The sequence below is a fragment of the Triturus cristatus genome, chromosome 4_2 (assembly GCF_964204655.1).
Source record: "Triturus cristatus chromosome 4_2, aTriCri1.1, whole genome shotgun sequence".
Classification (NCBI taxonomy): Eukaryota; Metazoa; Chordata; class Amphibia; order Caudata; family Salamandridae; genus Triturus; species Triturus cristatus.
The window spans coordinates 14,713,573-14,740,502 of record NC_140586.1 but is presented as its reverse complement, the minus strand read 5'-3'; the positions used below and the strand labels follow the sequence as shown (position 1 = coordinate 14,740,502).

The 26,930-nt window shown below is 50.8% G+C and overlaps 1 long non-coding RNA gene across 1 annotated transcript in view; it reads right to left on the bottom strand.

Moving 5' to 3' along the window:
* The window catches only part of LOC146832818 (uncharacterized), a 436,420-nt gene that overhangs the window by 323,045 nt on the left and 86,445 nt on the right, over positions 1 to 26,930 (bottom strand). The window lies entirely within an intron of this gene.

The following is a 26,930-nucleotide window of genomic DNA, read 5'->3' as shown; positions in this document are numbered from 1 at the left end:
CAACTTAGGGCGAACAAAGAAAAACAAAAGGGGATGATGGACGGAGTGTTGAGCAATGCAAGCACTCACCCCCAGTCAACTGATCTGGCTTTAATCCCTCATCATTCTTTAGCTCACTCCGCCACCCCAGTTTAGATATGGCCATATGCAAATCAGTCAGACCCTGTGCCTCATTGGAACAGTCCAGCCCGAACTGCCAAGCCATGTCTTCCCTGGACCGGAAACAAGCATCCTGGGACCGGTTTCTGGCTACTCAGCCGTCATCAGCCAGGCTAGCTTGAATCCAGTGGCAACGTGAGCAAGGGACCCACGTCTTGGCATACCCTGCCAATTTAGGGCAAACAAAGGGGATGATGGACGGAGTGTTGAACAAGGCAAGCACTCACCTCCAGTCAACTGACCTGGGTTTAATCCAACATAATTCTTTAGCTAACTCCGCCACCCCAGTTCAAACATGGCCATATGCAAATCAGTCTGACTCTGTGCCTCATGGGAACAGCCCAGCCCGAACTGCCAAGTCATGTCTTCCCTGGCCCGGAAACAAGAATCCTGGGACCGGTTTCTGGATAATGGGCCATCATCAGCCAGGCTAGCTTGAATACAGTGGCCAAGTGGGCAAGGGACCCACGTCTGTGCATACCCTTCTAACTTAGGGCGAACAAAGAAAAACAAAAGGGGATGATGGACGGAGTGTTGAGCAATGCAAGCACTCACCCCCAGTCAACTGATCTGGCTTTAATCCATCATCATTCTTTAGCTCACTCCGCCACCCCAGTTTAGATATGGCCATATGCAAATCAGTCAGACCCTGTGCCTCATGGGAACAGTCCAGCCCGAACTGCCAAGCCATGTCTTCCCTGGACCGGAAACAAGCATCCTGGGACCGGTTTCTGGCTACTCAGCCGTCATCAGCCAGCTAGCTTGAATCCAGTGGCAACGTGAGCAAGGGACCCACGTCTTGGCATACCCTGCCAATTTAGGGCAAACAAAGGGGATGATGGACGGGGTGTTGAACAAGGCAAGCACTCACCTCCAGTCAACTGACCTGGGTTTAATCCAACATCATTCTTTAGCTAACTCCGCCACCCCAGTTTAGACATAGCCATATGCAAATCAGTCTGACCCTGTGCCTCATGGGAACAGCCCAGCCCGAACTGCCAAGTCATGTCTTCCCTGGCCCGGAAACAGGAATCCTGGGACCGGTTTCTGCATAACGGGCCATCATCAGCCAGGCTAGCTTGAATACAGTGGCAAAGTGAGCAAGGGACCCACGTCTGGACATACCCTGCCAACTTAGGGCGAACAAGGAAAAAACAAAGGGGATGATGGACGGAGTGTTGAACAATGCAAGCACTCACCCCCAGTCAACTGCTCTGGGTTTAATCCATCATCATTCATTAGCTCACTCTGCCACCCCAGTTCAGACATGGCCATATGCAAATCAGTCTGACACTGTGCCTCATGGGAACAGTCCAGCCAGAACTGCCTAGCCATGTCTTCCCTGGACCGGAAACAAGCATCCTGGGACCGGTTTCTGGCTAATCAACCATCATCAGCCAGGCTAGCTTGAATCCAGTGGCCAAGTGAGCAAGGGACCCACTTCTGGGCATACCCTGCCAACTGAGGGCGAACAAAGAAAAAACAAAGGGGATTATGGACGGAGTGTTGAACAATGCAAGCACTCACCCCCAGTCAACTGATCTGGGTTTAATCCATCATCATTCTTTAGCTCACTCTGCCACCCCAGTTCAGACATGGCCATATGCAAATCAGTCTGACACTATGCCTCATGGGAACAGTCCAGCCCGAACTGCAAAGCCATGTCTTCCATGGACCGGAAACAAGCATCCTCGGACCGGTTTCTGGCTAATCACCTGTCATCAGCCAGGCTAGCTTGAATCCAGTAGCAAAGTGAGCAAGGGACCCACGTCTGGGCATACCCTGCTAATTTAGGGCAAACAAAGGGGATGATGGACGGAGTGTTGAACAAGGCAAGCACTCACCTCCAGTCAACTGACCTGGGTTTAATCCAACATCATTCTTTAGCTAACTCCGCCACCCCAGTTCAGACATGGCCATATGCAAATCAGTCTGACCCTGTGCCTCATGGGAACAGCCCAGCCCGAACTGCCAAGTTATGTCTTCCCTGGCCCGGAAACAAGAATCCTGGGACCGGTTTCTGGATAATGGGCCATCATCAGCCAGGCTAGCTTGAATACAGTGGCAAAGTGAGCAAGGGACCCACGTCTGGACATACCCTGCCAACTTAGGGCGAACAAGGAAAAAACAAAGGGGATGATGGACGGAGTGTTGAACAATGCAAGCACTCACCCCCAGTCAACTGCTCTGGGTTTAATCCATCATCATTCTTTAGCTCACTCTGCCACCCCAGTTCAGACATGGCCATATGCAAATCAGTCTGACACCGTGACTCATGGGAACAGTCCAGCCAGAACTGCCTAGCCATGTCTTCCCTGGACCGGAAACAAGCATCCTGGGACCGGTTTCTGGCTAATCAACCATCATCAGCCAGGCTAGCTTGAATCCAGTGGCCAAGTGAGCAAGGGACCCACTTCTGGGCATACCCTGCCAACTTAGGGCAAACAAAGAAAAACCAAAGGGGATGATGGACGGAGTGTTGATCAATGCAAGCACTCACCCCAGTCAACTGATCTGGCTTTAATCCATCATCATTCTTTAGCTCACTCCGCCACCCCAGTTCAGATATGGCCATATGCAAATCAGTCTGACCCTGTGCCTCATGGGAACAGTCCAGCCCGAACTGCCAAGCCATGTCTTCCCTGGACCGGAAACAAGCATCCTGGGACCGGTTTCTGGCTACTCAGCCGTCATCAGCCAGGCTAGCTTGAATCCAGTGGCAACGTGAGCAAGGGACCCACGTCTGGGCATACCCTGCCAATTTAGGGCAAACAAAGGGGATAATGGACGGAGTGTTGAACAAGGCAAGCACTCACCTCCAGTCAACTGATCTGGGTTTAATCCATCATCATTCTTTAGCTCACTCCACCATCCCAGTTCAGACATGGCCATATGCAAATCAGTCTGACCCTGTGCCTCATGGGAATAGTCCAGCCCGAACTGCCTTGCCATGTCTTCCCTGGACCAGAAACAAGCATCCTGGGACCGGTTTCAGGCTAATCAACCATCATCAGCCAGGCTAGCTTGAATCCAGTGGCTAAGTGAGCAAGGGACCCACGTCTGGGCATACCCTGCCAACTTAGGGCGAACAAAGAAAAACCAAAGGAGATGATGGACAGAGTGTTGAACAATGCAAGCACTCACCCCCAGTCAACTGATCTGGGTTTAATACATCATCATTCTTTAGCTCACTCTGCCACCCCAGTTCAGACATGGCCATATGCAAATCAGTCTGACACTGTGCCTCATGGCAACAGTCCTGCCCGAACTGCAAAGCCATGTCTTCCCTGGACCAGAAACATGCATCCTGGGACCAGGTTCTGGATAATCAGCCGTCATCAGCCAGGCTAGCTTGAATCCAGTAGCAAAGTGAGGAAGGGACCCACGTCTGGACATACTCTGACAACTTAGGGCGAACAAGGAAAAACCAAAGGAGATGATGGACAGAGTGTTGAACAATGCAAGCACTCATACCCAGTCAACTGATCTGGGTTTAATACATCATCATTCTTTAGCTCACTCTGCCACCCCAGTTAAGACATGGCCATATGCAAATCAGTCTGACACTGTGCCTCATGGGAACAGTTCAGCCTGAGCTGCCAAGCCATGTCTTCCCTGGACCGGAAACAAGCATCCTCGGACCGGTTTGTGGCTAATCAGCTGTCATCAGCCAGGCTAGCTTGAATCCAGTAGCAAAGTGAGCAAGGGACTCACGTCTGGGCATACCTTGTCAACTAAGGGCGAACAAAGAAAAACTAAAGGGGATGATGGACAGAGTGTTGAGCAATGCAAGCACTCACCCCCAGTCAACTTATGTGGGTACAATCCATCATCATTCTTTAGCTCACTCCCCCACCCCAGTTCAGATATGGCCAAATGCAAATCAGTCTGACCCTGTGCCTCATGGGAACAGTCCAGCCCGAACTGCCAAGCCATGACTTCCCTGGACTGGAAACAAGCTTCCTGGGACCGTTTTATGGCTAATCAGCCGTCATCAGCCAGGCTAGCTTGAATCCAGTAGCAAAGTGAGCAAGGGACCCACGTCTTTGCATACCCTGCCAACTTAGGTTGAACAAAGAAAAAACAAAGGGGATGATGGACGGAGTGTTGAGCAATGCAAGCACTCACCCCCAGTCAACTGATCTGGCTTTAATCCATCATCATTCTTTAGCACACTCCGCTACACCAGTTCAGATATGGCCATATGCAAATCAGTCTGACCCTGTGCCTCATGGGACCAGTCCAGCCCGAACTGCCAAGCCATGTCTTCCCTGGACCGGAAACAAGCATCCTGGGACCGGTTTCTGGCTAATCAGCCATCATCAGCCTGGCTAGCTTGAATCCAGTGGCAAAGTGAGCAAGGGACCCACATCTGGACATACCCTGCCAACTTAGGGCGCAGAAAGAAAAACCAAAGGGGATGATGGACAGTGTTGAACAATGCAAGCACTCCCCCGCAGTCAACTGATCTTGGTTTAATCCATCATCATTCTTTAGCTCACTCCGCCACACCAGTTCAGACATGGCCATATGCAAATCAGTCTGACCCTGTGCCTCATGGGAACAGTCCAGCCTGAACTGCCGAGCCATGTTTTCCTGGACCAGAAACAAGCATCCTGGGACCGGTTTCTGACTAAAAAGCCGTCATCAGCTAGGCTAGCTTGAATCCAGTGGCAAAGTGAGCAAGGGACCCACGTCTGGGCGTACCCTGCAAACTTAGAACGGACAAAGACAAAACAAAGGGGATGATGGATGGAGTGTTGAACAATGCAAGCACTCACCCCCAGTCAATTGATCTGGGTTTAATCCATCATCATTCTTTAGCTCACTCCGCCACCCCAGTTCAGATATGGCCATATGCAAATCAGTCTGACCCTGTTCCTCATGGGAACAGTCCAGCCCGAACAGCCAAGCCATGTCTTCTCTGGACCGGAAACAAGCATCCTGGGACCGGTTTCTGACTAATCAGCCGTCATCAGCCAGGCTAGCTTGAATCCAGTAGCAAAGTGAGCAAGGGACCAATGTCCGGGCATACCCTGCCAACTTAGGGCGAACACAGAAAAAACAAAGGGGATGATGGACAGTGTTGAACAATGCAAGCACTCCTCCGCAGTCAACTGATCTTGGTTTAATCCATCATCATTCTTTAGCTCACTCTGCCACACCAGTTCAGACATGGCCATATGCAAATCAGTCTGACCCTGTGCCTCATGGGAACAGTCCAGCCTGAACTGCCGAGCCATGTTTTCCTGGACCGAAAACAAGCATCCTGGGACCGGTTTCTGACTAAAAAGCCGTCATCAGCTAGGCTAGCTTGAATCCAGTGGCAAAGTGAGCAAGGGACCCAAGTCTGGGCATACCCCGCCAACTTAGGGCAAACAAAGAAAAACCAAAGGGGATGATGGACGGAGTGTTGAACAATGCAATCACTCACCCCCAGTAAACTGATCTGGGTTTAATCCATCATCATTCTTTATCTCACTCCACCACCCCAGTTCAGACATGGCCATATGGAAATCAGTCTGACCCTGTGCGTCATGGAAACAGTCCAGCTCGAACTGCCAAGCCATGTCTTCCCTGGACTGGAAACAAGCACCCTGGGACCGGTTTCTGGATAATGGGCCATCATCAGCCAGGCTAGCTTGAATACAGTGGCAAAGTGAGCAAGGGACCCACGTCTGGACATACCCTGCCAACTTAGGGCGAACAAGGAAAAAACTAAGGGGATGATGGACGGAGTGTTGAGCAATGCAAGCACTCACCCCCACTCAACTGATCTGGCTTTAATCCATCATCATTCTTTAGCTCACTCCGCCACCCCAGTTTAGATATGGCCATATGCAAATCAGTCTGACCCTGTGCCTCATGGGAACAGTCCAGTCCGAACTGCCTAGCCATGTCTTCCCTGGACCGGAAAAAAGCATCCTGGATCCGGTTTCTGGCTAATCAGCCATCATCAGCCAGGCTAGCTTGAATACAGTGGCCAAGTGAGCAAGGGACCCACGTCTGGGCATACCCTTCCAACTTAGGGCGAACAAAGAAAAACAAAAGGGGATGATGGACTGAGTGTTGAGCACTGCAAGCACTCACCCCCAGTCAACTGATCTGGCTTTAATCCATCATCATTCTTTAGCTCAATCCGCCACCCCAGTTTAGATATGGCCATATGCAAATCAGTCTGACACTGTGCCTCATGGGAACAGTCCAGCCAGAACTGCCTAGCCATTTCTTCCCTGGACCGGAAACAAGTATCCTGGGACCGGTTTCTGGCTAATCAACCATCATCAGCCAGGCTAGCTTGAATCCAGTGGCCAAGTGAGCAAGGGACCCACTTCTGGGCATACCCTGCCAACTTAGGGCGAACAAAGAAAAAACAAAGGGGATTATGGACAGTGTGTTGAACAATGCAAGCACTCACCCCCAGTCAACTGATCTGGGTTTAATCCATCATCATTCTTTAGCTCACTCTGCCACCCCAGTTCAGACATGGCCATATGCAAATCAGTCTGACACTGTGCCTCATGGGAACAGTCCAGCCCGAACTGCAAAGCCATGTCTTCCATGGACCGGAAACAAGCATCCTCGGACCGGTTTCTGGCTAATCACTTGTCATCAGCCAGGCTAGCTTGAATCCAGTAGCAAAGTGAGCAAGGGACCCACGTCTGGGCATACCCTGCCAACTTAGGGCGAACAAAGAAAAACCAAAGGGGATGATGGACGGAGTGTTGAGCAATGCAAGCACTCACCCCCAGTCAACTGATCTGGCTTTAATCCATCATCATTCTTTAGCTCACTCCGCCACCCCAGTTCAGATATGGCCATATGCAAATCAGTCTGACCCTGTGCCTCATGGGAACAGTCCAGCCCGAACTGCCAAGCCATGTCTTCCCTGGACCGGAAACAAGCATCCTGGGACCGGTTTCTGGCTACTCAGCCGTCATCAGCCAGGCTAGCTTGAATCCAGTGGCAACGTGAGCAAGGGACCCACGTCTGGGCATACCCTGCCAATTTCGGGCAAACAAAGGGGATGATGGACGGAGTGTTGAACAATGCAAGCACTCACCCCCAGTCAACTGATCTGGGTTTAATTCATCATCATTCTTTAGCTCACTCCGCCACCCCAGTTCAGACATGGCCATATGCAAATCAGTCTGACCCTGTGCCTCATGGGAATAGTCCAGCCCGAACTGCCTTGCTATGTCTTCCCTGGACCGGAAACAAGCATCCTGGGACCGGTTTCAGGCTAATCAGCCATCATCAGCCAGGCTAGCTTGAATCCAGTGGCTAAGTGAGCAAGGGACCCACGTCTGGGCATACCCTGCCAACTTAGGGCGAACAAAGAAAAACCAAAGGGGATGATGGACAGAGTGTTGAACAATGCAAGCACTCACCCCCAGTCAACTGATCTGGGTTTATTCCATCATCATTCTTTAGCTCACTCTGCCACCGCAGTTCAGTCATGGCCATATGCAAATCAGTCTGACACTGTGCCTCATGGCAACAGTCCTGCCCGAACTGCAAAGCCGTGTCTTCCCTGGACCAGAAACATGCATCCTGGGACTAGGTTCTGGCTAATCAGCCGTCATCAGCCAGGCTAGCTTGAATCCAGTAGCAAAGTGAGGAAGGGACCCACGTCTGGACATACTCTGACAACTTAGGGCGAACAAGGAAAAACCAAAGGAGATGATGGACAGAGTGTTGAACAATGCAAGCACTCACCCCCAGTCAACTGATCTGGGTTTAATCCATCATCATTCTTTAGCTCACTCTGCCACCCCAGTTAAGACATGGCCATATGCAAATCAGTCTGACACTGTGCCTCATGGGAACAGTTCAGCCTGAACTGCCAAGCCATGTCTTCCCTGGACCGGAAACAAGCATCCTCGGACCGGTTTGTGGCTAATCAGCTGTCATCAGCCAGGTTGAATCCAGTAGCAAAGTGAGCAAGGGACCCACGTCTGGGCATACCTTGTCAACTAAGGGCGAACAAAGAAAAACTAAAGGGGATGATGGACAGAGTGTTGAGCAATGCAAGCACTCACCCCCAGTCAACTTATGTGGGTTTAATCCATCATCATTCTTTAGCTCACTCCCCCACCCCAGTTCAGATATGGCCAAATGTAAATCAGTCTGACCCTGTGCCTCGTGGGAACAGCCCAGCCCGAACTGCCAAGGCATGACTTCCCTGGACTGGAAACAAGCTTCCTGGGACCGTTTTTTGGCTAATCAGCCGTCATCAGCCAGGCTAGCTTGAATCCAGTAGCAAAGTGAGCAAGGGACCCACGTCTTTGCATACCCTGCCAACTTAGGTTGAACAAAGAAAAACCAAAGGGGATGATGGACGGAGTGTTGAGCAATGCAAGCACTCACCCCCAGTCAACTGATCTGGCTTTAATCCATTATCATTCTTTAGCACACTCCGCCACAGCAGTTCAGATATGGCCATATGCAAATCAGTCTGACCCTCTGCCTCATGGGAACAGTCCAGTTCGAACTGCCAAGCCATGTCTTCCCTGGACCAGAAACAAGCATCCTGGGACCGGTTTCTGGCTAATCAGCCATCATCAGCCTGGCTAGCTTGAATCCAGTGGCAAAGTGAGCAAGGGACCCACGTCTGGACATACCCTGCTAACTTTGGGACAGCAAAGAAAAAACAAAGGGGATGATGGACAGAGTGTTGAACAATGCAAGCACTCACCCCCATTCAACTGATCTGGGTTTAATCCATCATCATTCTTTAGCTCACTCCGCCACCCCAGTTCAGACATGGCCATATGCAAATCAGTCTGACCCTGTGCCTCATGGGAACAGTCCAGCCCGAACTGCCAAGCCATGTCTTCCCTGGACCGGAAACAAGCATCCTGGGACTGGTTTCTGTCTTATCAGCTGTCGTCAGCCAGGCTAGCTTGAATCCAGTGGCAAAGTGAGCAAGGGACCCACGTCTGGGCATACACTGCCAACTTAGCGCAGACAAAGAAAAAACAAAGGGGATGATGGACGGAGTGTTGAACAATGCAAGCACTCACCCCCAGTCAACTGATCTTGGTTTAATCCATCATCAATCTTTAGCCCCCATTTGGCCCCCACAGTTCACACATGGCCATATGCAAATCAGTCTGACCCTTTACCTCATGGGAACAGTCCAGCCCGAACTGCCTTATCATGTCTTCCCTGGACCGGAAAGAAGCATCCTGGGTCCGGTTTCTGGCTAATCAGCCATCATCAGCCAGGCTAGCTTGAATACAGTGGCCAAGTGAGCAAGGGACCCACGTCTGGGCATACCCTTCCAACTTAGGGCGAACAAAGAAAAACACAAGGGGATGATGGACGGAGTGTTGAGCAATGCAAGCACTCACCCCCAGTCAACTGATCTGGCTTTAATCCATCATCATTCTTTAGCTCACTCCGCCACCCCAGTTTAGATATGGCCATATGCAAATCAGTCTGACACTGTGCCTCATGGGAACAGTCCAGCCAGAACTGCCTAGCCATGTCCTCCCTGGACCGGAAACAAGCATCCTGGGACCGGTTTCTGGCTAATCAACCATCATCAGCCAGGCTAGCTTGAATCCAGTGGCCAAGTGAGCAAGGGACCCACTTCTGGGCATACCCTGCCAACTTAGGGCGAACAAAGAAAAAACAAAGGGGATTATGGACAGAGTGTTGAACAATGCAAGCACTCACCCCCAGTCAACTGATCTGGGTTTAATCCATCATCATTCTTTAGCTCACTCTGCCACCCCAGTTCAGACATGGCCATATGCAAATCAGTCTGACACTGTGCCTCATGGGAACAGTCCAGCCCGAACTGCAAAGCCATGTCTTCCATGGACCGGAAACAAGCATCCTCGGACTGGTTTCTGGCTAATCACTTGTCATCAGCCAGGCTAGCTTGAATCCAGTAGCAAAGTGAGCAAGGGACCCACGTCTGGGCATACCCTGCCAACTTAGGGCAAACAAAGGGGATGATGGACGGAGTGTTGAACAAGGCAAGCACTCACCTCCAGTCAACTGACCTGGGTTTAATCCAACATCATTCTTTAGCTCACTCCGCCACCCCAGTTCAGACATGGCCATATGCAAATCAGTCTGACCATGTGCCTCATGGGAACAGTCCAGCCCGAACTGCCAAGTCATGTCTTCCCTGGTCTGTAAAAAAGCATCCTGGGACCGGATTCTGGATAATGGGCCATCATCAGCCAGGCTAGCTTGAATACAGTGGCAAAGTGAGCAAGGGACCCACGTCTGGACATACCCTGCCAACTTAGGGCGAACAAGAAAAAAACAAAGGGGATGATGGACGGAGTGTTGAACAATGCAAGCACTCACCCCCAGTCAACTGATCTGGGTTTAATTCATCATCATTCTTTAGCTCACTCGGCCACCCCAGTTCAGACATGGCCATATGCAAATCAGTCTGACCCTGTGCCTCATGGGAATAGTCCAGCCCGAACTGCCTTGCCATGTCTTCCCTGGACCGGAAACAAGCATCCTGGGACCGGTTTCAGGCTAATCAGCCATCATCAGCCAGGCTAGCTTGAATCCAGTGGCTAAGTGAGCAAGGGACCCACGTCTGGGCATACCCTGCCAACTTAGGGCGAACAAAGAAAAAACAAAGGGGATGATGGACAGAGTTTTGAACAATGCAAGCACTCACCCCCAGTCAACTGATCTGGGTTTAATCCATCATCATTCTTTAGCTCACTCTGCCACCCCAGTTCAGACATGGCCATATGCAAATCAGTCTGACACTGTGCCTCATGGCAACAGTCCTGCCCAAACTGCAAAGCCATGTCTTCCCTGGACCAGAAACATGCATCCTGGGACCAGGTTCTGGCTAATCAGCCGTCATCAACCAGGCTAGCTTGAATCCAGTAGCAAAGTGAGGAAGGGACCCACGTCTGGACATACTCTGACAACTTAGGGCAAACAAGGAAAAACCAAAGGAGATGATGGACAGAGTGTTGAACAATGCAAGCACTCACCCCCAGTCAACTGATCTGGGTTTAATCCATCATCATTCTTTAGCTCACTCTGCCACCCCAGTTAAGACATGGCCATATGCAAATCAGTCTGACACTGTGCCTCATGGGAACAGTTCAGCCTGAACTGCCAAGCCATGTCTTCCCTGGACCGGAAACAAGCATCCTCGGACCGGTTTGTGGCTAATCAGCTGTCATCAGCCAGGTTGAATCCAGTAGCAAAGTGAGCAAGGGACCCACGTCTGGGCATACCTTGTCAACTAAGGGCGAACAAAGAAAAACTAAAGGGGATGATGGACAGAGTATTGAGCAATGCAAGCACTCACCCCCAGTCAACTTATGTGGGTTTAATCCATCATCATTCTTTAGCTCACTCCCCCACCCCAGTTCAGATATGGCCAAATGTAAATCAGTCTGACCCTGTGCCTCATGGGAACAGTCCAGCCCGAACTGCCAAGCCATGACTTCCCTGGACTGGAAACAAGCTTCCTGGGACCGTTTTTTGGCTAATCAGCCGTCATCAGCCAGGCTAGCTTGAATCCAGTAGCAAAGTGAGCAAGGGACCCACGTCTTTGCACCCTGCCAACTTAGGTTGAACAAAGAAAAACCAAAGGGGATGATGGACGGAGTGTTGAGCAATGCAAGCACTCACCCCCAGTCAACTGATCTGGGTTTAATCCATCATCATTCTTTAGCTCACTCCGCCACCCAGTTCAGACATGGCCATATGCAAATCAGTCTGACCCTGTGCCTCTTGGGAACAGTCCAGCCCGAACTGCCAAGCCATGTCTTCCCTGGACCAGCATCAAGCATCCTGGGACCGGTTTCTGACTAATCAGCCGTCATCAGCCAGGCTAGCTTGAATCCAGTAGCAAAGTGAGCAAGGGACCAATGTCCGGGCATACCCTGCCAACTTAGGGCGAACACAGAAAAAACGAAGAGGATGATGGACAGTGTTGAACAATGCAAGCACTCCCCCGCAGTCAACTGATCTTGGTTTAATCCATCATCATTCTTTAGCTCACTCCGCCACACCAGTTCAGACATGGCCATATGCAAATCAGTCTGACCCTGTGCCTCATGGGAACAGTCCAGCCTGAACTGCCGAGCCATGTTTTCCTGGACCTCAAACAAGCATCCTAGGACCGGTTTCTGACTAAAAAGCCGTCATCAGCTAGGCTAGCTTGAATCCAGTGGCAAAGTGAGCAAGGCACCCAAGTCTGGGCTTACCCGGCCAACTTAGGGCAAACAAAGAAAAACCAAAGGGGATGATGGACGGAGTGTTGAACAATGCAAGCACTCACCCCCAGTAAACTGATCTGGGTTTAATCCATCATCATTCTTTATCTCACTCCGCCACCCCAGTTCAGACATGGCCATATGGAAATCAGTCTGACCCTGTGCGTCATGGAAACAGTCCAGCTCGAACTGCCAAGCCATGTCTTCCCTGGACCGGAAACAAGCATCCTGGGACCGGTTTCTGGATAATGGGCCATCATCAGCCAGGCTAGCTTGAATACAGTGGCAAAGTGAGCAAGGGACCCACGTCTGGACATACCCTGCCAACTTAGGGCGAACAAGGAAAAAACTAAGGGGATGATGGACGGAGTGTTGAACAATGCTAGCACTCACCCCCATTCAACTGATCTGGGTTTAATCCATCATCATTCTTTAGCTCACTCTGCCACCCCAGTTCAGACATGGCCATATGCAAATCAGTCTGACCCTGTGCCTCATGGGAACAGTCCAGTCCGAACTGCCTAGCCATGTCTTCCCTGGACCGGAAAGAAGCATCCTGGGTCCGGTTTCTGGCTAATCAGCCATCATCAGCCAGGCTAGCTTGAATACAGTGGCCAAGTGAGCAAGGGACCCACGTCTGGGCATACCCTTCCAACTTAGGGCGAACAAAGAAAAACAAAAGGGGATGATGGACGGAGTGTTGAGCAATGCAAGCACTCACCCCCAGTCAACTGATCTGGCTTTAATCCATCATCATTCTTTAGCTCACTCTGCCACCCCAGTTCAGACATGGCCATATGCAAATCAGTCTGACACTGTGCCTCATGGGAACAGTCCAGCCCGAACTGCAAAGCCCTGTCTTCCATGGACCGGAAACAAGCATCCTCGGACCCGTTTCTGGCTAATCACCTGTCATCAGCCAGGCTAGCTTGAATCCAGTAGCAAAGTGAGCAAGGGACCCACGTCTGGGCATACCCTTCCAACTTAGGGCGAACAAAGAAAAACAAAAGGGGATGATGGACTGAGTGTTGAGCAATGCAAGCACTCACCCCCAGTCAACTGATCTGGCTTTAATCCATCATCATTCTTTAGCTCAATCCGCCACCCCAGTTTAGATATGGCCATATGCAAATCAGTCTGACACTGTGCCTCATGGGAACAGTCCAGCCAGAACTGCCTAGCCATTTCTTCCCTGGACCGGAAACAAGTATCCTGGGACCGGTTTCTGGCTAATCAACCATCATCAGCCAGGCTAGCTTGAATCCAGTGGCCAAGTGAGCAAGGGACCCACTTCTGGGCATACCCTGCCAACTTAGGGCGAACAAAGAAAAAACAAAGGGGATTATGGACAGTGTGTTGAACAATGCAAGCACTCACCCCCAGTCAACTGATCTGGGTTTAATCCATCATCATTCTTTAGCTCACTCTGCCACCCCAGTTCAGACATGGCCATATGCAAATCAGTCTGACACTGTGCCTCATGGGAACAGTCCAGCCCGAACTGCAAAGCCATGTCTTCCATGGACCGGAAACAAGCATCCTCGGACCGGTTTCTGGCTAATCACTTGTCATCAGCCAGGCTAGCTTGAATCCAGTAGCAAAGTGAGCAAGGGACCCACGTCTGGGCATACCCTGCCAACTTAGGGCGAACAAAGAAAAACCAAAGGGGATGATGGACGGAGTGTTGAGCAATGCAAGCACTCACCCCCAGTCAACTGATCTGGCTTTAATCCATCATCATTCTTTAGCTCACTCCGCCACCCCAGTTCAGATATGGCCATATGCAAATCAGTCTGACCCTGTGCCTCATGGGAACAGTCCAGCCCGAACTGCCAAGCCATGTCTTCCATGGACCGGAAACAAGCATCCTGGGACCGGTTTCTGGCTACTCAGCCGTCATCAGCCAGGCTAGCTTGAATCCAGTGGCAACGTGAGCAAGGGACCCACGTCTGGGCATACCCTGCCAATTTCGGGCAAACAAAGGGGATGATGGACGGAGTGTTGAACAAGGCAAGCACTAACCTCCAGTCAACTGACCTGGGTTTAATCCAACATCATTCTTTAGCTCACTCCGCCACCCCAGTTCAGACATGGCCATATGCAAATCAGTCTGACCCTGTGCCTCATGGGAACAGTCCAGCCCGAACTGCCAAGTCATGTCTTCCCTGGTCCGGAAACAAGCATCCTGGGACCGGATTCTGGATAATGGGCCATCATCAGCCAGGCTAGCTTGAATACAGTGGCAACGTGAGGAAGGGACCCACGTCTGGACATACCCTGCCAAGTTAGGGCGAACAAGAAAAATACAAAGGGGATGATGGACGGAGTGTTGAACAATGCAAGCACTCACCCCCAGTCAACTGATCTGGGTTTAATTCATCATCATTCTTTAGCTCACTCCGCCACCCCAGTTCAGACATGGCCATATGCAAATCAGTCTGACCCTGTGCCTCATGGGAATAGTCCAGCCCGAACTGCCTTGCCATGTCTTCCCTGGACCGGAAACAAGCATCCTGGGACCGGTTTCAGGCTAATCAGCCATCATCAGCCAGGCTAGCTTGAATCCAGTGGCTAAGTGAGCAAGGGACCCACGTCTGGGCATACCCTGCCAACTTAGGGCGAACAAAGAAAAACCAAAGGGGATGATGGACAGAGTGTTGAACAATGCAAGCACTCACCCCCAGTCAACTGATCTGGGTTTAATCCATCATCATTCTTTAGCTCACTCTGCCACCGCAGTTCATTCATGGCCATATGCAAATCAGTCTGACACTGTGCCTCATGGCAACAGTCCTGCCCGAACTGCAAAGCCATGTCTTCCCTGGACCAGAAACATGCATCCTGGGACTAGGTTCTGGCTAATCAGCCGTCATCAGCCAGGCTAGCTTGAATCCAGTAGCAAAGTGAGGAAGGGACCCACGTCTGGACATACTCTGACAACTTAGGGCGAACAATGAAAAACCAAAGGAGATGATGGACAGAGTGTTGAACAATGCAAGCACTCACCCCCAGTCAACTGATCTGGGTTTAATCCATCATCATTCTTTAGCTCACTCTGCCACCCCAGTTAAGACATGGCCATATGCAAATCAGTCTGACACTGTGCCTCATGGGAACAGTTCAGCCTGAACTGCCAAGCCATGTCTTCCCTGGACCGGAAACAAGCATCCTCGGACCGGTTTGTGGCTAATCAGCTGTCATCAGCCAGGTTGAATCCAGTAGCAAAGTGAGCAAGGGACCCACGTCTGGGCATACCTTGTCAACTAAGGGCGAACAAAGAAAAACTAAAGGGGATGATGGACAGAGTGTTGAGCAATGCAAGCACTCACCCCCAGTCAACTTATGTGGGTTTAATCCATCATCATTCTTTAGCTCACTCCCCCACCCCAGTTCAGATATGGCCAAATGTAAATCAGTCTGACCCTGTGCCTCATGGGAACAGCCCAGCCCGAACTGCCAAGGCATGACTTCCCTGGACTGGAAACAAGCTTCCTGGGACCGTTTTTTGGCTAATCAGCCGTCATCAGCCAGGCTAGCTTGAATCCAGTAGCAAAGTGAGCAAGGGACCCACGTCTTTGCATACCCTGCCAACTTAGGTTGAACAAAGAAAAACCAAAGGGGATGATGGACGGAGTGTTGAGCAATAGAAAGCACCCACCCCCAGTCAACTGATCTGGCTTTAATCCATTATCATTCTTTAGCACACTCCGCCACAGCAGTTCAGATATGGCCATATGCAAATCAGTCTGACCCTCTGCCTCATGGGAACAGTCCAGTTCGAACTGCCAAGCCATGTCTTCCCTGGACCAGAAACAAGCATCCTGGGACCGGTTTCTGGCTAATCAGCCATCATCAGCCTGGCTAGCTTGAATCCAGTGGCAAAGTGAGCAAGGGACCCACGTCCGGACATACCCTGCTAACTTTGGGACAGCAAAGAAAAAACAAAGGGGATGATGGACAGAGTGTTGAACAATGCAAGCACTCACCCCCATTCAACTGATCTGGGTTTAATCCATCATCATTCTTTAGCTCACTCCGCCACCCCAGTTCAGACATGGCCATATGCAAATCAGTCTGACCCTGTGCCTCATGGGAACAGTCCAGCCCGAACTGCCAAGCCATGTCTTCCCTGGACCGGAAACAAGCATCCTGGGACTGGTTTCTGTCTTATCAGCTGTCGTCAGCCAGGCTAGCTTGAATCCAGTGGCAAAGTGAGCAAGGGACCCACGTCTGGGCATACCCTGCCAACTTAGCGCAGACAAAGAAAAAACAAAGGGGATGATGGACGGAGTGTTGAACAATGCAAGCACTCACCCCCAGTCAACTGATCTTGGTTTAATCCATCATCAATCTTTAGCCCCCATTTGGCCCCCACAGTTCACACATGGCCATATGCAAATCAGTCTGACCCTTTGCCTCATGGGAACAGTCCAGCCCGAACTGCCTTATCATGTCTTCCCTGGACCGGAAAGAAGCATCCTGGGACCGGTTTCTGGATAATGGGCCATCATCAGCCAGGCTAGCTTGAATACAGTGGCCAAGTGAGCAAGGGACCCACGTCTGGGCATACCCTTCCAACTTAGGGCGAACAAAGAAAAACAAAAGGGGATGATGGACGGAGTGTTGAACAATGCAAGCACTCACCCCCAGTAAACTGATCTGGGTTTAATCCATCATCATTCTTTATCTCACTCCGCCACCCCAGTTCAGACATGGCCATATGGAAATCAGTCTGACCCTGTGCGTCATGGAAACAGTCCAGCTCGAACTGCCAAGCCATGTCTTCCCTGGACCGGAAACAAGCATCCTGGGACCGGTTTCTAGATAATGGGCCATCATCAGCCAGGCTAGCTTGAATACAGTGGCAAAGTGAGCAAGGGACCCACGTCTGGACATACCCTGCCAACTTAGGGCGAACAAGGAAAAAACTAAGGGGATGATGGACGGAGTGTTGAACAATGCTAGCACTCACCCCCATTCAACTGATCTGGGTTTAATCCATCATCATTCTTTAGCTCACTCCGCCACCCCAGTTTAGATATGGCCATATGCAAATCAGTCTGACACTGTGCCTCATGGGAACAGTCCAGCCAGAACTGCCTAGCCATGTCTTCCCTGGACCGGAAACAAGCATCCTGGGACCGGTTTCTGGCTAATCAACCATCATCAGCCAGGCTAGCTTGAATCCAGTGGCCAAGTGAGCAAGGGACCCACTTCTGGGCATACCCTGCCAACTTAGGGCGAACAAAGAAAAAACAAAGGGGATTATGGACAGAGTGTTGAACAATGCAAGCACTCACCCCCAGTCAACTGATCTGGGTTTAATCCATCATCATTCTTTAGCTCACTCTGCCACCCCAGTTCAGACATGGCCATATGCAAATCAGTCTGACACTGTGCCTCATGGGAACAGTCCAGCCCGAACTGCAAAGCCATGTCTTCCATGGACCGAAAACAAGCATCCTCGGACCGGTTTCTGGCTAATCACTTGTCATCAGCCAGGCTAGCTTGAATCCAGTAGCAAAGTGAGCAAGGGACCCACGTCTGGGCATACCCTGCCAACTTAGGGCAAACAAAGGGGATGATGGACGGAGTGTTGAACAAGGCAAGCACTCACCTCCAGTCAACTGACCTGGGTTTAATCCAACATCATTCTTTAGCTCACTCCGCCACCCCAGTTCAGACATGGCCATATGCAAATCAGTCTGACCATGTGCCTCATGGGAACAGTCCAGCCCGAACTGCCAAGTCATGTCTTCCCTGGTCTGTAAAAAAGCATCCTGGGACCGGATTCTGGATAATGGGCCATCATCAGCCAGGCTAGCTTGAATACAGTGGCAAAGTGAGCAAGGGACCCACGTCTGGACATACCCTGCCAACTTAGGGCGAACAAGAAAAAAACAAAGGGGATGATGGACGGAGTGTTGAACAATGCAAGCACTCACCCCCAGTCAACTGATCTGGGTTTAATTCATCATCATTCTTTAGCTCACTCTGCCACCCCAGTTCAGACATGGCCATATGCAAATCAGTCTGACACTGTGCCTCATGGCAACAGTCCTGCCCGAACTGCAAAGCCATGTCTTCCCTGGACCAGAAACATGCATCCTGGGACCAGGTTCTGGCTAATCAGCCGTCATCAACCAGGCTAGCTTGAATCCAGTAGCAAAGTGAGGAAGGGACCCACGTCTGGACATACTCTGACAACTTAGGGCGAACAAGGAAAAACCAAAGGAGATGATGGACAGAGTGTTGAACAATGCAAGCACTCACCCCCAGTCAACTGATCTGGGTTTAATCCATCATCATTCTTTAGCTCACTCTGCCACCCCAGTTAAGACATGGCCATATGCAAATCAGTCTGACACTGTGCCTCATGGGAACAGTTCAGCCTGAACTGCCAAGCCATGTCTTCCCTGGACCGGAAACAAGCATCCTCGGACCGGTTTGTGGCTAATCAGCTGTCATCAGCCAGGTTGAATCCAGTAGCAAAGTGAGCAAGGGACCCACGTCTGGGCATACCTTGTCAACTAAGGGCGAACAAAGAAAAACTAAAGGGGATGAGGGACAGAGTATTGAGCAATGCAAGCACTCACCCCCAGTCAACTTATGTGGGTTTAATCCATCATCATTCTTTAGCTCACTCCCCCACCCCAGTTCAGATATGGCCAAATGTAAATCAGTCTGACCCTGTGCCTCATGGGAACAGTCCAGCCCGAACTGCCAAGCCATGACTTCCCTGGACTGGAAACAAGCTTCCTGGGACCGTTTTTTGGCTAATCAGCCGTCATCAGCCAGGCTAGCTTGAATCCAGTAGCAAAGTGAGCAAGGGACCCACGTCTTTGCATACCCTGCCAACTTAGGTTGAACAAAGAAAAACCAAAGGGGATGATGGACGGAGTGTTGAGCAATGCAAGCACTCACCCCCAGTCAACTGATCTGGGTTTAATCCATCATCATTCTTTAGCTCACTCTGCCACCCCAGTTCAGACATGGCCATATGCAAATCAGTCTGACCCTGTGCCTCCTGGGAACAGTCCAGCCCGAACTGCCAAGCCATGTCTTCCCTGGACCAGCATCAAGCATCCTGGGACCGGTTTCTGACTAATCAGTCGTCATCAGCCAGGCTAGCTTGAATCCAGTAGCAAAGTGAGCAAGGGACCAATGTCCGGGCATACCCTGCCAACTTAGGGCGAACACAGAAAAAACGAAGAGGATGATGGACAGTGTTGAACAATGCAAGCACTCCCCCGCAGTCAACTGATCTTGGTTTAATCCATCATCATTCTTTAGCTCACTCCGCCACACCAGTTCAGACATGGCCATATGCAAATCAGTCTGACCCTGTGCCTCATGGGAACAGTCCAGCCTGAACTGCCGAGCCATGTTTTCCTGGACCGGAAACAAGCATCCTAGGACCGGTTTCTGACTAAAAAGCCGTCATCAGCTAGGCTAGCTTGAATCCAGTGGCAAAGTGAGCAAGGGACCCAAGTCTGGGCTTACCCGGCCAACTTAGGGCAAACAAAGAAAAACCAAAGGGGATGATGGACGGAGTGTTGAACAATGCAAGCACTCACCCCCAGTAAACTGATCTGGGTTTAATCCATCATCATTCTTTATCTCACTCCGCCACCCCAGTTCAGACATGGCCATATGGAAATCAGTCTGACCCTGTGCGTCATGGAAACAGTCCAGCTCGAACTGCCAAGCCATGTCTTCCCTGGACCGGAAACAAGCATCCTGGGACCGGTTTCTAGATAATGGGCCATCATCAGCCAGGCTAGCTTGAATACAGTGGCAAAGTGAGCAAGGGACCCACGTCTGGACATACCCTGCCAACTTAGGGCGAACAAGGAAAAAACTAAGGGGATGATGGACGGAGTGTTGAACAATGCTAGCACTCACCCCCATTCAACTGATCTGGGTTTAATCCATCATCATTCTTTAGCTCACTCTGCCACCCCAGTTCAGACATGGCCATATGCAAATCAGTCTGACCCTGTGCCTCATGGGAACAGTCCAGTCCGAACTGCCTAGCCATGTCTTCCTTGGACCGGAAAGAAGCATCCTGGGTCCGGTTTCTGGCTAATCAGCCATCATCAGCCAGGCTAGCTTGAATACAGTGGCCAAGTGAGCAAGGGACCCACGTCTGGGCATACCCTTCCAACTTAGGGCGAACAAAGAAAAACAAAAGGGGATGATGGACGGAGTGTTGAGCAATGCAAGCACTCACCCCCAGTCAACTGATCTGGCTTTAATCCATCATCATTCTTTAGCTCACTCTGCCACCCCAGTTCAGACATGGCCATATGCAAATCAGTCTGACACTGTGCCTCATGGGAACAGTCCAGCCTGAACTGCAAAGCCCTGTCTTCCGTGGACCGGAAACAAGCATCCTCGGACCGGTTTCTGGCTAATCACCTGTCATCAGCCAGGCTAGCTTGAATCCAGTAGCAAAGTGAGCAAGGGACCCAAGTCTGGGCTTACCCGGCCAACTTAGGGCAAACAAAGAAAAACCAAAGGGGATGATGGACGGAGTGTTGAACAATGCAAGCACTCACCCCCAGTAAACTGATCTGGGTTTAATCCATCATCATTCTTTATCTCACTCCGCCACCCCAGTTCAGACATGGCCATATGGAAATCAGTCTGACCCTGTGCGTCATGGAAACAGTCCAGCTCGAACTGCCAAGCCATGTCTTCCCTGGACCGGAAACAAGCATCCTGGGACCGGTTTCTAGATAATGGGCCATCATCAGCCAGGCTAGCTTGAATACAGTGGCAAAGTGAGCAAGGGACCCACGTCTGGACATACCCTGCCAACTTAGGGCGAACAAGGAAAAAACTAAGGGGATGATGGACGGAGTGTTGAACAATGCTAGCACTCACCCCCATTCAACTGATCTGGGTTTAATCCATCATCATTCTTTAGCTCACTCTGCCACCCCAGTTCAGACATGGCCATATGCAAATCAGTCTGACCCTGTGCCTCATGGGAACAGTCCAGTCCGAACTGCCTAGCCATGTCTTCCTTGGACCGGAAAGAAGCATCCTGGGTCCGGTTTCTGGCTAATCAGCCATCATCAGCCAGGCTAGCTTGAATACAGTGGCCAAGTGAGCAAGGGACCCACGTCTGGGCATACCCTTCCAACTTAGGGCGAACAAAGAAAAACAAAAGGGGATGATGGACGGAGTGTTGAGCAATGCAAGCACTCACCCCCAGTCAACTGATCTGGCTTTAATCCATCATCATTCTTTAGCTCACTCTGCCACCCCAGTTCAGACATGGCCATATGCAAATCAGTCTGACACTGTGCCTCATGGGAACAGTCCAGCCTGAACTGCAAAGCCCTGTCTTCCGTGGACCGGAAACAAGCATCCTCGGACCGGTTTCTGGCTAATCACCTGTCATCAGCCAGGCTAGCTTGAATCCAGTAGCAAAGTGAGCAAGGGACCCACGTCTGGGCATACCCTGCCAACTTAGGGTGAACAAAGAAAAACCAAAGGGGATGATGGACGGAGTGTTGAACAAGGCAAGCACTCACCTCCAGTCAACTGACCTGGGTTTAATCCAACATCATTCTTTAGCTCACTCCGCCACCCCAGTTCAGACATGGCCATATGCAAATCAGTCTGACCCTGTGCCTCATGGGAACAGTCCAGCCCGAACTGCCAAGTCATGTCTTCCCTGGTCCGGAAACAAGCATCCTGGGACCGGATTCTGGATAATGGGCCATCATCAGCCAGGCTACCTTGAATACAGTGGCAAAGTGAGCAAGGGACCCACGTCTGGACATACCCTGCCAACTTAGGGCGAACAAGGAAAAAACAAAGGGGATGATGGACGGAGTGTTGAACAATGCAAGCACTCACCCCCAGTCAACTGATCTGGGTTTAATTCATCATCATTCTTTAGCTCACTCCGCCACCCCAGTTCAGACATGGCCATATGCAAATCAGTCTGAGCCTGTGCCTCATGGGAATAGTCCAGCCCGAAATGCCTTGCCATGTCTTCCCTGGGCCGGAAACAAGCATCCTGGGACCGGTTTCAGGCTAATCAGCCATCATCAGCCAGGCTTGCTTGAATCCAGTGGCTAAGTGAGCAAGGGACCCACGTCTGGGCATACCCTGCCAACTTAGGGCGAACAAAGAAAAACCAAAGGGGATGATGGACAGAGTGTTGAACAATGCAAGCACTCACCCCCAGTCAACTGATCTGGGTTTAATCCATCATCATTCTTTAGCTCACTCTGCCACCCCAGTTAAGACATGGCCATATGCAAATCAGTCTGACACTGTGCCTCATGGGAACAGTTCAGCCTGAACTGCCAAGCCATGTCTTCCCTGGACCGGAAACAAGCATCCTCGGACCGGTTTGTGGCTAATCAGCTGTCATCAGCCAGGCTAGCTTGAATCCAGTAGCAAAGTGAGCAAGGGACCCACGTCTGGGCATACCTTGTCAACTAAGGGCAAACAAAGAAAAACTAAAGGGGATGATGGACAGAGTGTTGAGCAATGCAAGCACTCACCCCCAGTCAACTTATGTGGGTTTAATCCACCATCATTCTTTAGCTCATTCCCCCACCCCAGTTCAGATATGGCCAAATGTAAATCAGTCTGACCCTGTGCCTCATGGGAACAGTCCAGCCCGAACTGCCAAGCCATGTCTTCCCTGGACCGGAAACAAGCATCCTGGGACTGGTTTCTGTCTAATCAGCCGTCGTCAGCCAGGCTAGCTTGAATCCAGTGGCAAAGTGAGCAAGGGACCCACGTCTGGGCATACCCTGCAAACTTAGTGCAGACAAAGAAAAAACAAAGGGGATGATGGACGGAGTGTTGAACAATGCAAGAACTCCCCCGCAGTCAACTGATCTTGGTTTAATCCATCATCATTCTTTAGCTCACTCCGCCACACCAGTTCAGACATAGCCATCTGCAAATCAGTCTGACCATGTCTGACCCTGTTCCTCATGGGAACAGTCCAGCCCGAACAGCCAAGCCATGTCTTCCCTGGACCGGAAACAAGCATTCTGGGACCGGTTTCTGACTAATCAGCCGTCATCAGCCAGGCTAGCTTGAATCCAGTAGCAAAGTGAGCAAGGGACCAATGTCCGGGAATACCCTGCCAACTTAGGGCAAACACAGAAAAAACAAAGGGGATGATGGACAGTGTTGAACAATGCAAGCACTCCCCCGCAGTCAACTGATCTTGGTTTAATCCATCATCATTCTTCAGCTCACTCCGCCACACCAGTTCAGACATGGCCATATGCAAATCAGTCTGACCCTGTGCCTCATGGGAACAGTCCAGCCTGAACTGCCGAGCCATGTTTTCCTGGACCGGAAACAAGCATCCTGGGACCGGTTTCTGACTAAAAAGCCGTCATCAGCTAGGCTAGCTTGAATCCAGTGGCAAAGTGAGCAAGGGACCCAAGTCTGGACATACCCCGCCAACTTAGGGCAAACAAAGAAAAACCAAAGGGGATGATGGACGGAGTGTTGAACAATGCAAGCACTCACCCCCAGTAAACTGATCTGGGTTTAATCTAACATCATTCTTTGGCTCATCCCGCCACCCCAGTTCAGATATGGACATATGCAAATCAGTCTGACCCTGTTCCTCATGGGAACAGTCCAGCCCGAACAGCCAAGCCATGTCTTCCCTGGACCGGAAACAAGCATCCTGGGACCGGTTTCTGGCGATTCAGCCGTCATCAGCCAGGCTAGCTTGAATCCAGTGTCAAAGTGAGCAAGGGACCCACGTCTGGGCATACCCTGCCAAGTTAGGGCGAACAAAGAAAACCCAAAGGGGATGATGGACGGAGTGTTGAACAATGCAAGCACTCACCCCCAGTCAACTGATCTGGGTTTAATCCATCATCATTCTTTAGCTCACTCCGCCACACCAGTTCAGACATGGCCATATGCAAATCAGTCTGACCCTGTGCCTCATTGGAACAGTCCAGCCTGAACTGCCAAGCCATGTCTTCCCTGGACCAGAATCAAGCATCATGGGACCGGTTTCTGGCTAATCAGCCGTCATCCGCCAGGCTAGCTTGAATCGAGTGGAAAAGTGAGCAAGGGACCCACGTCTGGGCATGCCGTGCCAACTTAGGGTGATCAAAGAAAAAATAAAGGGGATGATCGACGTACTGTTGAACAATGCAAGCACTCACCCCCAGTCAACTGATCTGGGTTTAATCCATCATCATTCTTTAGCGCACTCCGCCACCCCAGTTCAGATATGGCCATATGCAAATCAGTCTGACCCTGTGCCTCATGAGAACAGTCAAGCCCGAACTGCTAAGCCATGTCTTCCCTGGACCGGAAACAAGCATCCTGGGACCGGTTTCTGGCTTATCAGCCGTCATCAGCCAGGCTAGCATGAATCCAGTGGGAAAGTGAGCAAGGGACACACGTCTAGGCATACCCTGCCAACTGAGTGCGAACAAAGAAAAAACAAAGGGGATGATGGACGGAGTGTTGAACAATGCAAGCACTCACCCCCAGTCAACTGATCTGGGTTTAATCCATCATCATTCTTTAGCTCACTCCACCACACCAGTTCAGACATGGCCATATGCAAATCAGTCTGACCCTGTGCCTCATGGGAACAGTCCAGCCTGAACTGCCAAGCCATGTCTTCCCTGGACCGGCATCAAGCATCCTGGGACCGGTTTCTGGCTAACCAGCCGTCATCCGCCAGGCTAGCTTGAATCCAGTGGAAAAGTGAGCAAGGGACCCACGTCTGGGCATACCGTGCCAACTTAGAGTGATCAAAGAAAAAATAAAGGGGATGATCGACGTACTGTTGAACAATGCAAGCACTCACCTCCAGTCAACTGATCTGGGTATAATCCATCATCATTCTTTAGCTCACTCCACCACCCCAGTTCAGATATGGCCATATGCAAATCAGTCTGACCCTGTGCCTCATGAGAACAGTCAAGCCCGAACTGCTAAGCCATGTCTTCCCTGGACCGGAAACAAGCATCCTGGGACCGGTTTCTGGCTTATCAGCCATCATCAGCCAGGCTAGCATGAATCCAGTGGGAAAGTGAGCAAGGGACACAAGTCTAGGCATACCCTGCCAACTTAGTGCGAACAAATAAAAAACAAAGGGGATGATGGACGGAGTGTTGAACAATGCAAGCACTCACCCCCAGTCAACTGATCTGGTTTTAATCCATCATCATTTTTTACCTCACTCCGCCACCCCAGTTCGGACAAGGCCATATGCAAATCAGTCTGACACTGTAACTCATGGGAACAGTCCAGCCCGAACTGCCAAGCCATGTCTTCCCTGGACCAGAAACAAGCATCCTGGGACCAGGTTCTGGCTAATCAGCCGTCATCAGCCAGGCTAGCTTGAATCCAGTGGCAAAGTGAGTAAGGGACCCACGTCTGGACATACTCCGCCAACTTAGGGCGAACAAGGAAAAACCAAAGGAGATGATGGACAGAGTGTTGAGCAATGCAAGCACTCCCCCGCAGTCAACTGATCTTGGTTTAATCCATCATCATTCTTTAGCTCACTCCGCCACACCAGTTCAGACATAGCCATATGCAAATCAGTCTGACCATGTGCCTCATGGGAACAGTCCAGCCTGAACTGCCGAGCCATGTTTTCCTGGACCAGAAACAAGCATCCTGGGACCGGTTTCTGACTAAAAAGCCGTCATCAGCTAGGCTAGCTTGAATCCAGTGGCAAAGTGAGCAAGGGACCCACGTCTGGGCATACCCTGCCAACTTAGCGCAGACAAAGAAAAAACAAAGGGGATGATGGACAGTGTTGAACAATGCAAGCACTCCCCCGCAGTCAACTGATCTTGGTTTAATCCATCATCATTCTTTAGCTCACTCCGCCACCCCAGTTCAGATATGGCCATATGCAAATCAGTCTGCCCTGTTCCTCATGGGAACAGTCCAGCCCGAACAGCCAAGCCATGTCTTCCCTGGACCGAAAACAAGCATCCTGGGACAGGTTTCTGACTAATCAGCCGTCATCAGCCAGGCTAGCTTGAATCCAGTAGCAAAGTGAGCAAGGGACCAATGTCCGGGAATACCCTGCCAACTTAGGGCAAACACAGAAAAAACAAAGGGGATGATGGACAGTGTTGAACAATGCAAGCACTCCCCCGCAGTCAACTGATCTTGGTTTAATCCATCATCATTCTTTAGCTCACTCCGCCACACCAGTTCAGACATGGCCATATGCAAATCAGTCTGACCCTGTGCCTCATGGGAACAGTCCAGCCTGAACTGCCGAGCCATGTTTTCCTGGACCGGAAACAAGCATCCTGGGACCGGTTTCTGACTAAAAAGCCGTCATCAGCTAGGCTAGCTTGAATCCAGTGGCAAAGTGAGCAAGGGACCCAAGTCTGGACATACCCCGCCAACTTAGGGCAAACAAAGAAAAACCAAAGGGGATGATGGACGGAGTGTTGAACAATGCAAGCACTCACCCCCAGTAAACTGATCTGGGTTTAATCTAACATCATTCTTTGGCTCATCCCGCCACCCCAGTTCAGATATGGACATATGCAAATC